General features: G+C 36.8%; 1 pseudogene; it reads left to right on the top strand.

The window, feature by feature from the left end:
* The first annotated feature begins 589 nt into the window (after positions 1–589).
* On the top strand, positions 590–3,075 carry LOC113353043 (annotated as a pseudogene).
* The last annotated feature ends 14,110 nt before the right edge of the window (positions 3,076–17,185 follow it).

Genomic DNA, 17,185 nt, shown 5'->3' with positions numbered 1-17,185 from the left:
AGATAATCAGTATATATTAAAAACAAAACCTACTCGAATCTTTCCTTATGATGTTATTCGTTCCGTATATGTATGTCATAACGGTTTGATAACACACGCCACCTAAGGTATCACGAGTCCTTTCGTCGTTAACACAACATTGGGATAACAACGAAAACAGGATATGCAACATGATGTAGTACAAACTCTTGTTTAGCTCTTGAAAATATGCAAGCTACATTATTCTGTACTTGTTTTGTATTCTAAAACTCTCTTTTTTTTAATGAAAAATCGCATCCCTTCGGATGAAAAGATTCAAATGAAAATGAAATTTTTCATATGAACGGACACAACCATTCACAAATTCATTCAAATTTGTATATCTAAATACCTAGTAATTTTCTATTTAAAAATCCCAACACTAGGTACTATCAGAGTTTTAGGGTGGATTGTCAAGTTTTGGTATCCGCCGATTAACACATGGCTTGCTGTATCCTAGAAAAGATTTGGAATTAAACCCTGCAGGTGGGAGCGGACAACGCCTTAAAGAAAGCGTCTTTACGTGCCTCAAGCCTCAAAGCCAACTTATTTCCATTCTGAACCCAAAATTTCTAACATTATTCACCCGGTTGAAAAATAGGGTAGGAACTCCCTGCTGCCATTGATGTTCTTATTATTTTCCGGTGACATTTTCTTCTTTGTTGATAACTTATCCACTTTCACACTCCAGATGCTTTTAGACCTTAGCCGGTGGTATAGCTAGAATCCGACACGGCTTTATATTTGACATCCCCTTATCTAAGAACAAAATTACCCGGAAAAAGTGATCCATGAATCAAACTCCACTAGCTTTCCCTTCCCGCCAAACCCTTAAACCCACCACTATTAATCACCACAACCACCTCCCCTCCGCCCTAACCTCCACAACAACACTCCCTCAGCTCAAACAAATCCACTGTCAGATTCTCAAAACTGTTCTAAACCATTCAAATCCTCTCCTCCTCGAATTCCTCATTTCATCTTTTTCTCTCCCTAACAGTCTCGATTACGCTCTTTCAGTTTTCAATCAAATATCAGAACTTGAAACCCATTTCTGTAATCAGGTTTTAAGAGCATTATCTAGAAGTATCCAACCAGAAAAGACTTTTTTGGTTTATGAGAAAATGAGAAAAGATGGAGTCGTCGTTGATAGATTTAGTTTTCCTTCTCTTTTAAAAGCTTCAGCTCGGATTTCTGGGTTGAAACAAGGAATGGAGCTTCATGGGTTTGCTTCAAAATTAGGTTTTGATGTGGACCCTTATGTTCAAACTGGTTTTGTCAGGGTTTATGCCGCTTGTGGACGTATTCTTGAGTCGCGTCTGTTGTTTGATAAAATGCTTCAAAGAGATATTGTTACTTGGAGCATTATGATTGATGGGTAAGGTATTCCGTTTATTTAGAAAGAAGCTCTTGAAGTGCCTTTCAATACCTTCTTATACGATTTCTGATTTCTACTAACAGTTATTATCAAAGCCAACTTTATGACGAAGCTTTGGTGATGTTTGAAGAAATGAAGAATTCAAACATGGAGCCTGATAGATTGGTTCTTACTACCATTCTTTCAGCTTGCAGTCGAACGAGAAATTTGAAATCAGGTAAAGCTATCCATGACTACATTATGAAAAAGAATGTTGTGATGGACGCTCATTTGCAGAGTACCCTTATTACCGTGTATGCAAATTGCGGGTCCATGGATATGGCTCAACATTTATATGACAAGTTGAGACCAAGCAACATAATTGCTACCACCACCATGATCACTGGGTATTCGAGAATTGGGAAGATAGAAGCTGCTCGATCCATTTTTGATCAAATCTCTGAAAAAGACTTGGTCTCGTGGAGTGCAATGATTTCTGGTTATGCGAGAGTGATTGGCCTCAAGAATCTCTTAAACTATTTAATGATATGCAAGCTTCTGGTCTTAAACCTGATCAGGTCACCATGTTGAGTGTTATCTCAGCTTGTTCGCAACTGGGCGCTTTGGATCAAGCTGAATGGGTTCATATCTTAATCAAAAACCTTGGATTTGGAAATGTCCTGCCTATAAATAATGCTCTTATTGACATGTATGCAAAATGTGGGAATTTAGCTGAAGCAAAGAGGGTCTTTGATAAGATGCCTAAAAGAAATGTAATCTCTTGGACGAGTATGATTACGGGGTTCGGGATACATGGAGATGCTGATAGTGCACTACGGCTTTTCCATCAAATGAAAGATGAGAAAATAGAGCCTAATGCAGTGACGTTTATGGGCATTTTGTATGCTTGTAGCCATGCAGGGTTAGTCGATATGGGTTGTCAAATATTTGCCTTGATGACAAGTGATTACAAGATTGCACCCCAGCAAGAGCATTATGGTTGCATGGTAGATCTCTTCGGTCGGGCCAATCTACTCAGAGAAGCCCTAGAGCTCATAGAATCAATGCCATTTCCTCCCAATGTTATTGTATGGGGAGCTCTATTATCAGCTTGCAAGGTTCACAACGACGTTGAATTAGGGGAATTTGCCGCAAAAAGACTTCTTGATTTGGACCCAGAACATGACGGCGCCCATGTTCAGCTATCAAACATCTATGCGGAGGCAGGGAGATGGAATGATGTTGGAGAAGTAAGGAAGTTTATGAAAAATCAAGGCATTTCTAAAGAAAAAGGGGGTAGCAGGATAGAATTGAATGGTCAAGTACATGAGTTTTTAGTGCGTGATAAGAATCATCCACAGGTCAATGAGATATACGAGAAGTTAGATGAGGTTGTGAACAAGTTAAAGTTGGTGGGTTATGCTCCAAATTCCACTGGAAGTGTGTTAGTTGATTTAGAAGAGGAAGAGAAGAAAGAAGTAGTTCTCTGGCACAGTGAGAAATTAGCTCTCTGTTATGGATTACTCGGTGTGGAAAAAGGTTCCTGTATTAGGATAGTTAAGAATCTTAGGGTATGCGAAGATTGTCACACTTTTATCAAATTGGTTTCTAAGGTATATGAGATGGAAATCGTTGTTAGAGACAGAAGTAGATTTCACCATTATAAAGATGGTGTCTGTTCCTGTAAAGATTACTGGTAACTTCTTTCTGTATTTTCATGTGAATTTAAAAATGTTATTCGGATTTTCCGCAATGCCTAATGGTGATATATCAGGACATCCTATAACTTGTAAAATCTAGTTGTGATATGAACAAACAGATTCTCATTAAACAAGAAAGGAGAGAGTACAGACTCTTTATACACTGTCCAACCAGAGTGGCAGATAACGGTAACTCAAGAAACAGTTACCAGCTGTAAACAGTTCAAGGTAAGTAAAACAAACCAATAGCAAAGTGATAGGTGTAATTCTGTCAGTTACAGTTAAGGTGATATGAGTTACTACCCTCCCTCAAGCTAATGGGGCTTTAGCACATGCAGCTTGTGCTTCAAGAAGTCAAACCTCGGCGCAGAAAGACCTTTAGTGAGAGCATCAGCTACCTGAGAATCTGTGGAGATGTACTCAACCTGTAAGGTTTTGTTATGCACTAGCTCCCTAACAAAATGAAAGTCTATAGCTAAGTGTTTCATTCTGCTGTGAGACACAGGATTTGAAGCTAGAGCTATAGAGCTTTTGTTGTCACAGAGAATAAGAGGAGGGTCAGGTACAAAGATATGTAAATCTCTAAGTAAAGAGCACAACCAAACAACCTCAGCTGCAGTAGAGGCAAGAGATCTGTACTCAGCTTCTGTACTAGATCTGGCAATAGTAGCCTACTTCTTTGAAGACCAAGAGATTGGATTACCACCAAAAAAGACACAATAACCACTGATAGATCTTCTGCTATCAGGATCCCCAGCCCAGTCAACATCTGTATATCCTTGAAGAGCCTTAAATCCCTTACCAAAATAAATGCCATGACCCAGAGTACCCTTGATATATCTAAGGATCCTCTTGGCAGCTTGAAGATGAGAAGTAGCAGGGGATTGCATAAATTGACACACCTGATTCACTGCAAAGCAGATTTCTGGCCTTGTCCAAGTTAAGTACTGTAATGCTCCAACAATATACCTATATTCAGTAGGATTTGATAGTAATTCTCCTTCATTCTCAGTGAGTTTAAAAGAAGCAGGACATGGTGTAGAATAAGGTTTAATACCAATTAGATTTGTTTTCTCAAGAATCTCAAGAGCATACTTAGTTTGAGATAGAAAAAGACCTTCATTAGATCTTTTGACTTCCAAACCAAGAAAATAATGAAGATCCCCTAAGTCTTTGAGGGGAAACTGAGCTTGTAATTGAGTAATGATGTGATCATAAAAAGAAGAAGAACTACCAGTAATGATGATATCATCAACATACACTAGGATGATTGTAATTTGAGAATCAATGCAGCGAATGAACAGTGAAGAGTCAGTCAGTGAAGGTTTGAAATCAAGTGCAATAAGAGCATCAACTAACCTCTCATACCAGGCCCTTGGGGCCTGTTTTAGTCCATAAAGTGATTTTTATAACTTGCACACATAGTCTGGATGAGATGAGTCAATAAATCCTAGAGGTTGAGTCATAAAAACTTCTTCTTTAAGTGTGCCATGAAGGAAGCCATTACTTACATCAAGTTGCTTGAGAGACCAGTTGGAGTTAACAGCTAGTGAAAGAATCAATCTGATAGTGGTTGGTTTCACAACTGAACCGAAAGTATCTGTATAGTCCAAACCTTCAAGCTGGTTAAATCCCTTTGCTACAAGCCTAGCTTTGAATTTATCAATAGATCCATCTGCATGTTGTTTAATCCGAAAAACCCATTTGCATCCTACAACATTTTGTGAAGGATGCGGAGGAACCAAAATCCAAGTACCAGCTTCATTAAGAGCAGTTTTCTCATTATGTAAAGCTTTCTGCCATTTAGGATTCTTGTTTGCTTGAGAAAAAGTCTCTGGTATACTCATAACATCAGTAAGATAAGCTGCAGGAATTGGATGTTTGGTGGAAAGAAAAACCTTAGGCTTGTAGATACCATGTTGAGATCTTGTGGTCATGCTATGAGAAGAAGGAACAATAGTAGAAGCAGAAGTGGCAGTAAAGTGGATGCAGGCAGTAAACCAGAAGTATCTGAAGGAGGACAATTATCAGATTCAGCAGATGCAGTTGGAGCAGTAACACTGGATTCAGCAGATACATTTGGTGATGGCAAAATAATATCATTAGAAGTATTTGTATAAGATATAGCAGAGTGCAACATTTCAAGTGTGCAAGATTATGATAAACCATTATCAAGAAATGGAAATTGTTTCTCATTGAATTCAATATGTCTGGACACATAAATTCTGCCAGTAGCTGTATCAAGACACCTATAACCTTTGTGATGATTGCTATATCCAAGAAAAACACAAGCTTTACTCCTTGGTTCAAGTTTATTCTTTGTATAAGGTTTCACCCAAGGAAAGCATAAGCATCCAAAAATTCTGAGAAAATTATAATCAGGAGTCTTCTTAAACAACACTTCAAAGGGAGAGACCATATTCAAAGACCTTGTAGGAAGTCTGTTGATAACATAGTTAGCTGCGTGTAAAGCTTCAACCCAGAATTAGTCAGGAACTCCAGATTGTATCAAAAAATCTCTTGTGATTTTTATAAGATGCCTCTGCTTAGATTCTGCAACACCATTTTGTTCTGGTGTATGAGGACAGATAAGTTCATGACCAATACCATGTTCTAACAGGAATGAACCAATTTCAGTGTTGACAAACTCTCCACCACCATCAGTTATGAGCATTTTAATTTTCACTGAGAATAAGTTTTCAACAAAGGCTTTGAAGTGATTGATAGGATTCTGGGAGAACCCTTATATGTGATAACCGCAATCGCACGGTGTCCAACTAGTAGACAGAGGCAAGTACGGGTCGTTCCCACGAGGAGCGGTGGAAATATCAATAATCAGTGTTCCTAATTAACTAACCAGCAATAATGTTTTTGGATTTTTAAAAGAATAATAACATAAGAATAAACTAAAGTAACAAAATGAAATCAATGGAAGAGTCGGTAACCAGGGTTCTATGGTATCCACCACTATTTCTAACTGAGTACCGAAAAGCATTCGAATTCCAAATATGCATTTAAATCTTCGTTCTATCGCAACACCTATTATTGTTAAAATTATCGATAATAAGCTCGCATCTCCTAAGTATAACCCATCAGAGTTTCCTAAGCATGGACTATCAAATTACAATGACAAAAACATTATTGAAAACATAATTATCGGTTCACAATCACTATTTGTGTCGTCTAAGCATAACCCATCAAATGATTTAACCTAAGCATGGATTACCAAATACTGTAACAAATAAAATTGGAACATGAAATACATTTATGCATTTAGGCTTTTACTTCGTACAAAGCCGGTGGAGCAATAACAAATATTATTTATAAAATCAATAAATCATAAAAATTGGATTTCGACAATTCTATTCAAAGTAGCCTAATACCAAATCAATCCAAATTATTTCATAATGGTCTTTGCTTGAAGTGGTTTCTACCATAAAACCCTAGTTACAAATTACTAGCAACACATAGGCATAGATTTCTTAAAAATCTATAAAAGTATTGAACAAAAAGAGAGTTAGAAAATTAAACCGAAATAAAGACGAAATCTTCTTCGTCTTTCATTGTTTTCAACTCTCTAGCCTTCACAGTACCGTCGTCCGCCGACAAAAAATCCATCAATGGAACCCCAGCCAAAAAATTCTGAAACTGCCTCCTCTTGTCCGAATTTCCCCTGAACAGACCACCAACCGAGAACCCCTAGTTACATGGTTGACACTCCAATTTATATAACCACTGTCTACTTCCCAAAAGTCCAAAGATATTATTACACATCCTAAATATCATAAATAAGGAATGTACATATATTTTGTCGTCACTTTACCCATTTGAATCATATCTCAAAGCATCTTTCACGTGACTTTTTCCATTTCTTTATATACTCTCTTCAAAGATCTTCCACATTTAGTGCTCAGTAGTAAATCACATTCCGTGCATTGTATAATCCACTAAAGAAATGAAATGGAAACAAAACCAGTATAGTAAGTAGAAATGAAGTTAATTAATGTCACCATATTCTTTTAATTCCACCAAGAACAAAATATTATGTCTAATTAATTTGAAGCCTAATCTCATTCCATTAGCCACGACCGTCCATATTTCTTTGACCGGCTCTGATTGGTCAAATACGCGCATAAGTCTAATTTCAGCCGTTTTATTCTTCGGGTTACCAGATTTACTTGTATTTCCTACAAAAGCCTTAAAACAATATTATTAGTAAAATAATGAGTCCTAGCTAATGCAGTTATGGGTGTAAATGTATCGCACTTACGTGTTTATCAGTGATGAAATCTGATTTAGCAGAAATTGGGTAAACCCAACAAAATTTACTAAAATCATCAATAATATTTACATAGAATCTGTAACCAGAGACAGACAAAGTTGGTGCAGGACCCCAGACATCTAGATGAAGTAACTCCAAAGGAGCAGTACTAACTGAACTAGATACCATAAAAGGTTGCTTATGAGTCATAGCTAGCTTACAATCATTGCAAAATAAAGGTTTATGAAGACTAACAGGTGATGACAAATTTTTGCACACTTTATTCATAGTTTGATAAGAGGGATGACCCAATCTCTTGTGCCAGGTTGCTGCAGAAAACTTGGTGCAGGAAAAAGCAGTTGGTGAAGATGATGAAGAGGATGAGTTTGTAACATGACAATGTAGAGGGTAAAGACCTCCCTTACTCAGTCCCTTGAACAGTGTCTTCTGAGATAAAACATCCTTTGCAACATAATCATAAGGACTGAAAGTAAGAGAACATTGATTATCTCTAGTGAATTGATGGACTGATATCAAATTTTGTGCACATTTGGGTACATGAAGAACATTACGTAACTGGAAAGATTTATCCTGAAGAACAAAATTAGAGTCACTGATGTGAGAAATTGCCATACCTTCACCAGTAGCAGTAGCTACTTGAGCTGAGCCATCATAAGAAGTAGAAGTATGATAATCCTCCATATTGTAGGTGAGATGATTTTTATATCCAGAATCAATATACCAAGGATTTTGGCCTAAAATATTTGCACTTGCAAGCATGGCAGAGAGATTCTGTGGAGGTTCACGACCTTGATATGCAAAATTCATCCTTTGATAACATTCAATTGCTCCATGACCAGGTTTAGAACAAATTTGACATATAATACGATTACTAGATGAAGTGGTGGATCTAGTCATTGAGTTATCAGTAGGTGCGGGAAATCTAAGTGTATATGATGAATTACCATGAAAACCTCCTCTAGGAGAGTAACCACGACCTCTACCATGGAGTTGAGAAGGAAAATTAGGTCGAAAATTTCTGAAAGTACCTTGATGTCCTGATGAAGTAAGAAAAGTTTTCGATTCAGTATCTGCTTTAATGGAGGCATTGCGCTCATTAATGATAATTTCTTCACTGAGAAGAAGGCTATGAAGTTCACCAAAAGTAACAGGAGGTGATCGAATTCGAATTGAAGTTGCAAAGGCATGATAATCCGATCCAAGGCCACCAAGAACAATAACAAGAAGTTCATCATCTGAAATTCTTGATCCACAAGCTGCTAACTGTCTCAATCTCAGAAATGTAGGTAGAAACCTTAGAAGATCCAAGACGCATGTTTTGTAATTGAGTGCGTATTTGAATTGAATGTGCAAATGAGGAAGCACTGAATCGTTTTTGTAAATTATCCCATAATTCCTTGGAGGTGTTGGAACTAGAGACATGAACAATCACAGAAGCAGAAATTGAAGCATTGAGAAGTAAGAGAACATAGGTATCTTCATCCTGCCAAATCGAGTAATTTGGATTAACAGTTGGACCAGATCTTGTACCATAAAATGTAAATTGAGCAGGACAAGGATTCGATCCATCAACATAACCTAGAACATGAAATTTTCGAAGAACTGGAGTGATTAAAGACTTCCAAGTTAAAAAATTATCATTCTGAAGCTTAAGAGGAATGATATTTGCTAAAGTATGAAGAGTAACATTTGTGATTGAAGAATGTGAAGATTCAATTAAGCGAGACATGAGGTAAATTCAGATGTAGATGTTGAAGATGAAAAGAAGAAGATCAGCGGAATATAATCGATAACCTAGAAAATTAGATATTAGGTTTTCTAATCTGATACCATAATTGTGATATGAACAAACAGGTTCTCATTAAACAAGAAAGGAGAGAGTACAAACTTTTTATACACTGTCCAACCAGAGTGGAAAATAACGGTAACTCAAGAAACAGTTACCAGTTGTAAACATCTCACAGGTGAGTAAAACAAACCAATAGAAAAGTGACTGGTGTAATTCTGTCAGTTACAGTTAACGTGATATGAGTTACTAAAATCGTCAAAAATGGGTTCCATTAGGAGTCGACAAATGACCTAAAGTCTTAAACCTGGATGGGATGCCATACTGAAAACAAACCAAAACAGTCAAACCAGGGTCCCAATTACAGACAGGTTAATGTCCTTGTTCAAGGCATCGTACAAAAGTCACAAACCACAAAACCCCCTTTTCGCCGAAGTAAATTGACCGAAGCTAAGCTAAGGGGTGTGATCCGGATATTTTTCCCATTTCATGTATCATAAATGGATCCGCGGGGATATTTTTATGTCTTGGCTACCCTTTATCAATATTTTTATTTTTGGGGCATACGGGATGAATTTTAACTATTGCTTGTTCATTTGTCCCCTGGTTCGCCTCTCAACAGTCCAGGGAAGTGCCCCGATTCCTGAGGGTGTGCAAGAAGTGCGCGACGCGACCACTCAGGCCCTTGGGGCCTCACCCTAAAAATGGGACTTTTCTCAATAAAATTTATTTATACAAAGTAAATGAAATTCGTCACTCGAAAAGTAGCTTAAACGGCCCTTGTTAGTACATGATGATCTCTGTTAGGGTTAAGGATGTGGAAATATTCGCTCCAAAGCGAACAAAAGGAGCTCTAGTGGTACACGTATGATATTAATCCATGATTAAGTCATTAAAACCTATCACATATAAGTGTTTATTTTGCCCTGTCAATAACAACATAATTCTCAAAACTCACATAAGGGACAACACAAAACGCATAAATTGCCAAAGGCAAAGCAAATCTTACGGACCAGTAGTACTTAGTATGAATTCAGATACTAATAAGGATTATCTGCTACAGGCAAACATAAATGATACGTAGGATTTAAACTTTAGCCCGCCTTCGGATTTCAAGGAAGGAGGTCGCGACCTTAGGCTAATCTGTTCTGGCCCTTCTTTGTCAAAAAAAAAAAAAAAAAAAAAAGCGATTCCTTGGCCTATGAGGCTCTAGAATGTATCCATTATCTTTTTATTATCTTTTTTTATGGATGAACGTATCAATTATGGCTCCTCTCCCTTAAACCTCTTTAGCTGCTTTGTGCTCGTGGAGAAATTATTTTGCACATGTTATTATTGCTTAAAATCACCATTTGAATCTCTTCTGGTTAGAATTGTCGGAAAAAATTAGTGTAATACAAGAGTTTTGGGTTTTGTGCGCTTGGATCTTATGGCCTAAGAGTTCAAGGATATTTATTCATTTTGTGAGTGAATGAATCTTTAGTATACATTGGCTTTTTTTTATGCTAAAAAAATAATTTATTAAACTGCATAACTGTAGAAATCGTTTTTCAACAGTTGAGTAATGAAATCCGAAAAGTTTGACATATAGGAAAAGTCTGCCTCCTCATCCCTTGCTTTACGAGCTAGAGAATGAGCTACATTATTACCAAGCCTATGAATAGATTTAAAAAAATCAAGTTTTACTACTACTATGAGTCTTAGATTTGACTCTTTCAACTATGCTTGAGTTGAACCAATGCACCTGTGATTGTTGGTCCATTATAGACTTAATCACATTCTCACAATCCATCTCAATTATGGCTTTATCAATCTGCAGTTCCTCCAGCCAGTCAATTGCCAGCTCCAACGCTTTACATTCAAAATGTTCTGCCCCGTATTCCTCTTCCACTTCCCCTTCATATTTGACTCCTTTAGGGCAACTGCAGTGGTGCGATCAAAACCAAAGATCAAAGATCAAAAAAAAGACCAAATTTTGGGTTTAGTCCGTGTTGTGACTCAACGGTACAGGATTAAAATTTCGTCAGGCGGACTTTAAAAGTCCGCCCCTTTTTTTTTTTCATTAGGCGGACTTTAAAAGTCCGCCCCATTTACATTCCATCAGGCGGACTTTAAAAGTCCGCCCGTTTTTTGTAAAACTCCATCAGGCGGACTTTATAAGTCCGCCCATTCTTTTCCAAATTCCATCAGGCGGACTTTAAAAGTCCGCCCATTCTTTTTCTTTTTTATTTAATTTCAATTTTCATCGGGCGTAATTTAAATCTCTGCCCGTTAACAAGCGTAAATTTATGTTACGCCCAGCATCAAACGTACTTTAAATTTACGCCCGACTATATCAGAATTTGGGATTTGGTCGCGACCATATTTGGTCTGGAATTTGATCTTTGGTCCAAATTTGATCTTTACTCCGTCCCACTGTGTTAGGATCTCATCCCATAAATTTGGTTATACTCGCCCACTGTGGATGTTCTTAGCTCCTAAGCATTTCCCTACAAAATCACGAATTATTAATCCAATACTTCCTTTTTTAGTATCAGGCATATAAGAACCATCCAAATTAATTTTAACAAAATCTTTATCGGGTGGGATCCAAGCTTGAGCCTGTAAATTATTAGGGAATTTTGATAAAGTGCCCCACTTTTGAAATACACTAATAAAAGTGCCCCTGTTTTTTTAAACTTTTCAAAGGTGCCTCTTCTTTGACCGTTTTATTCAAAAAAACGTCTAACGGCTGGTTATGAGTGTTAAGCTCCAGCTGGCAAGAAGGAAAGGTCATTTAAGCCCTTCATCAGAATTGAATGGCCGAGTCGAATCCCCGATTTGCTTACGCACTGAGTTAATGATTATTCCTATAATCCTGCCACCAAACATTACTCTAATGAGTTTAGCTGATCAAAATCTAAAAAAATAATAATCAAGAACATGAAGAACAAGCAATTCAATTAATCACGGTTAACCAATTCTAAACATCTGAAAATGTTTTAGCCATATATTTATGTCCATATGTTGGTTACTAAGCTTTGTATAATTTCTGGAATTCTTATTCAGAATCCTACAACTTTTTAGGTCCAACTTTGAGCTAAATCAAAACCTAGAGATGTCAGAACTACAGATGGAGAAGTTAATTGGAAGCTAAATTACAGTCAGTAAAATATCCATAGCTTCTAACTCATAAATCAAAATGAAACAGCTGACATCAATTTAAAATCGTCATTTAGTGTTCTAAGATAAAGTCTAATTCAAATCCCAAACTTCAAGCTAAGCTTTAATATGAGCATCAGTTTACACCCCTAGACGTGATCCGAAAGAAATGGAGATTCAATCACGAAATTGTAAATGTTCCTTTATAATTAGTTAACCTACTGATTCATACCTAGCATGCACAAGTGTGTTTTAAAAAAAAAATTATTGAAGTAATAAATACAAATACCTATGAACCATCCATTCACTAGCCTCAGCTGCTCAAACACCACTGCAGCTACACCTGCTACCCAATGCTTACCACTTTCTTGTTGGCGGTAACCGTAGCCAAGTGCAACCAAAGCCATTACCTGCAGCTGCAATACCAACTCCACCTGCATCCATTCCATAACATCCATCACCTGCAATTCCCAATCTATCTTCAACATCACTTTTTCAAGCAGTAGGCTCAGTGCAGTTCAAGTCCAACCTGCAATCAATCACTTCCAACTAAACCAATACACTCAGCTTTACCACTATTCCTGATTCAGTTCATAACATAAGCAACCATTTCTCTCAGCTCCACCATTATCTGAACATGTATTCACCAGCATCTCAACAACTCTTGCTTGCAGTAATAAATACTTTCCGTTCTATTCTCTTCAGTTCAACACCATCATCTCAGCTTCATAGCCACCTTTTTCAATCCATACCAACTCCACCACTGCACCATCATTCCATTGCAGTCTCAGTATCAGACTCCCTCTCTGCATCTCAGATTCAAGCTCATGCCATACATTTCTCTATTGCACTTCTCAAACCCCCCAACAAACTCAATTTCAACTTCTTCACTCCAACGCCATCTTCTCTACTGCTTAATTTCAAACTCAAAACTACCACAAACCCATATCTTCTCTCTGTCTCAGCTTCGAATTAAACCCAATTCATCTCCGGTTCCAATCCTTATAAAACATTCAATCATCAATCAACATCACCAACTACAACACAGAGTCTAGTATCACCACTAACAAATCAACCACTGCACCTGAAACTTCAACTTCATCACTGCCAAGACCCATTCCACATCAAACCCATCTCATATTCGGAAATAAATCCATTAGCAATTCAGTCATACCACCTGAATTTCAACCATGTCCTAACAAGCATCTAACCCTATAATTTATAATTAACTTATCCACCAATTCCATCTCCTCATCTTTATGAAATTAACAGCAAATCCAAAACCCTAAAGTCTCTTTCTGCATAAATTTCCCCATCAACAACGAAATCACCATTACTAATCTCATTTCTTCTTTATAACTCATCTCTTCCATGAGCTCAAACAGTAACCCAACTCTCTGAAGTATCTCAAATTCGATCTATTTCTCTCAGTAGCAACATCTTCTCAATCTCAGAAATCCATCTTCATCATGTCTTCTTCTTTATCTTCTATGCCTGATATGCAATTTCCGGTAGCAGCCAACACAACCACCACTCGAAATTTTTCAATCGTCGCTGCTGCTGCTCTAACCCTGAACCCAAACCCTAAGGGAAAAATGAAAAATGAATCTCTCTCGACAGGTTAACTATGAACCAAGGATAAACACGTAATTTCTCTATCTGTATTGACCACATGTTGACCTGTTTGACCAAAAAAATTGATTGTGGATGGAAAAAGTAACTTGGGGGCACTTTTGAAAAGTTGAAAAAAAACGGGGACAGTTTATTAAACCGGTAATTGGAAGTGGGACAGTTTATCAAAATTCCCAAATTATTACTGATACCAGGTTTAGAAACCAAACAATCAGTACATTGCTTTATAAGATTAGTAATTCTGGAGCCTGTACTCTGAACATTAGGCTTGAGACCTTGAAAAACAAGAGAACACCTATCCTTCCAGATGTACCACATGGTACACAGTAATCTAAAAACATAACCTGGATTACTCAAGCATAAAACTGAATATGTACTACCAGGTCTACTAAACCAAGTGATTATCCAGTCTTGGACAGAAACATAAGTACCTGCAATAGCATCTATGTTGATATTCATTGTTAGACACATATTTTTGGCAAAAGGACAGTCAAAAAACAGATGATTCATAGTTTCGATGCCACTATTGCAAAAAGAACACTCATGTAGAATTTCTGGTTTGTAAACTGCAATTTTGGCTCTGTGTAGAATTTCTGGTTTGTAAACTGCAATTTTGGCTCTGAAAGGAACAATGTCTTTAATGCATTTCCATATAAAAAGTTGAACTCTATGGGGGGTCTTACAGTGCCACAAATTAGTCCAAGCCTCCCTAGGAATAGTGTCCAAAGCAACAATGTTATTTACATCCTCAGTGCATATAGTATTATATGCACTCTTGACAGAAAATTTCCCTTTTCAGTCAGGCCTCCAAATAATAAAGTCTTCTCCTGAATTTGGAATATAATATTTAGAATAAGATCAACAACATCTTGGGAAAACAGAGTATTTATGGTATTTATATTCCAATCACTTGTGCCTGGCAAAAAAAGATCACAAACAAAGTTAAAATTATTATAACTAGATGCCCCTACAGTGGGAACAGGTGGGTTATTAAGACCTATAACTCAACAATCTAGCCATATGCTAATCTTGGTACCACATCTAACAACCCAAATTGTATGTTGTTTAATGACCTCTAATCCAGAATAGAAACTTCTCCATAACCAAGAGCAGTCATCCTGAAGTTTATCTAAATGCAGAAAGCTATCTTTTTTTTTGCATACTTGGCTTTAATAATTTTGAAACATAGAGAATCTTCATCATTACAAGCTCTCCAAGCTACTTTAGCTAGGAGAGCAATATTAAAATGTTCTAAATTCATAAATCGCAGACCTCCTAAAGCTTTAGGTATCATAAGCTTGTTCCAACCTATAAAAAAAGACCTTTTTCTTTGCCCCACCAAAAATGTCTTTGTAAAGTATCCATTTGAGATATCATAGTTTTTGGAATTCTAAAGCTACCCATTCGGTGTGAGGGGATAGTGTTAAGCACATGTTTCACCATAGTTGTTCTGGCAGAGTAATTCATGGTTTTATCTTTCAGTTTTTAAGCCTAGAGCCGAAAGACTGAAGAATAGGCTTGAAAGCTTTGGTTTTATCCCTTCCCATTAACAAGTGACACCTAAATACTTATCTGAATCCTTCATCTCAGTCATTCTAAGGGCATTAGCTAGAATATTTTTGTTATCAGGGCTAATGTTCTTACTAAAATAGACACTAGACTTATCAAAATTGAGCATTTGTCCAGAGTACATACCAAAAGTAGCAAGAATATCCAGAATACCTGTCACATTATGCATATCTTCCTTAGTGAAGATTAAGATGTCATCTGCAAATAGAATATGAGTCATACTTGGAGCATTTCTAGCAGATTTTACCCCTGAGATTACATGATTAGTAGTAGCATTCATAAGCAATCCAGAGAAATAATCCATGTCTATAATGAAAACATAAGGGGATAAAGGATCCCCTTGTCTTAGGCCTCTACCTGGACAAAATTCCTCAGTAGGAGATCCATTAAGAAGAATAGAAATCCTAGTAATGCTAATACATTGCTCAATTAGCTTAGAAAACTTTTCAGGGAAACTAATTTTCCTAAGCATTCCCAGAAGAAATAGCCATTCAAGCCTATCAAAAGCCTTAGAAAGATCCAGTTTTAAAGCCATGGTACCACTATAACCTTCCTTATGTTTCATTGCATGAATCATCTCATGGGTTATAATGATATTATCATGTATAATTCTACCTGGCACAAAAACAGCTTGAAAGGGTGAAATAATATGCTTAAAGTGAGGCTTAATTCTAGAGGCAATGATTTTAGAAATAACCTTGTAGACTGTATTACACAGTCTAATTGGCCTAAAGTCCACTGCATACTTAGTTGTGTCACCTTTGGGAATCAAAGAGAGATAAGTCTTGTTGAATTCTCTAGGCATGTGACCTGTTGAGAAAAAACTTTGCACAGCTTGTACAACAGCTTTGCCTACAATGCTCCAATTAGACTGATAGAATCCTGCTTGAAAACCATCAGGCCCTGGAGAACTCCAAGCAGGCATACTTTTAACAGTATAAAAAATCTCTTTCTCTGTTGGAATTCTAGAAAAACTATCAGCAGATTCATTATCATTAATAATAGTAGGAACAATATCAAACAGATGCTCAGGAATTTTCATACTAGTAGAACAACTAACTGAACTGAAATGAGTAACCAAAATTCTAGCAATATCCTCTCTACTATCAAAACAATTATTAGTAGCATCAAAGAGACAATCAATGTTTTTCCTGACCATCCTCCTATTAGAAAGAGTATGAAAATATCTCGAATTATTATCAGCTTCCAAAATGTATTTATCACCAGATTTTTGCTAATAAAAATCAATTTTAATGCCAAATCAGAACTCAAGATTTTTATTATTTCTAAGAGATTGTCATGTTGGGAATTAGAAAATGGTTGGTTTTGAACAGCTAAAAGATGTTCCTGCAGTTTACTGATATTTCTATCGATATCACCAAATTCTATTAGATTCCACTGAGAAATCCTTTTTCTTGTTTCCTGATGTTTACTAGATAGTTGAAAAGCAGGAGAACCACTAAAAATAGAATACCAAGCAGTTTCTAATTGATACTTAAAAGTATTATGCTTAAGCCACATGATATAGAACTTGAAAGGTCTCCACAGATTGCTCCTAGCATGATCATTTTGTAACATAATGGGACAATGATTTGAACCATCCTGAACAAGATGGTAGAGTTTAGCATTTGGGAAATTATTGCACCAAATATGATTGCCTAAAGCCATATCAATTCTAGATTTTTTAACCCCTGTTCCAA

This window comes from Papaver somniferum, chromosome 2 (genome assembly GCF_003573695.1).
Source record: "Papaver somniferum cultivar HN1 chromosome 2, ASM357369v1, whole genome shotgun sequence".
NCBI classification, from domain to species: Eukaryota; Viridiplantae; Streptophyta; class Magnoliopsida; order Ranunculales; family Papaveraceae; genus Papaver; species Papaver somniferum.
The sequence above is the reverse complement of the archived record's forward strand: the minus strand, read 5'-3'. Positions and strand labels throughout refer to the sequence as shown.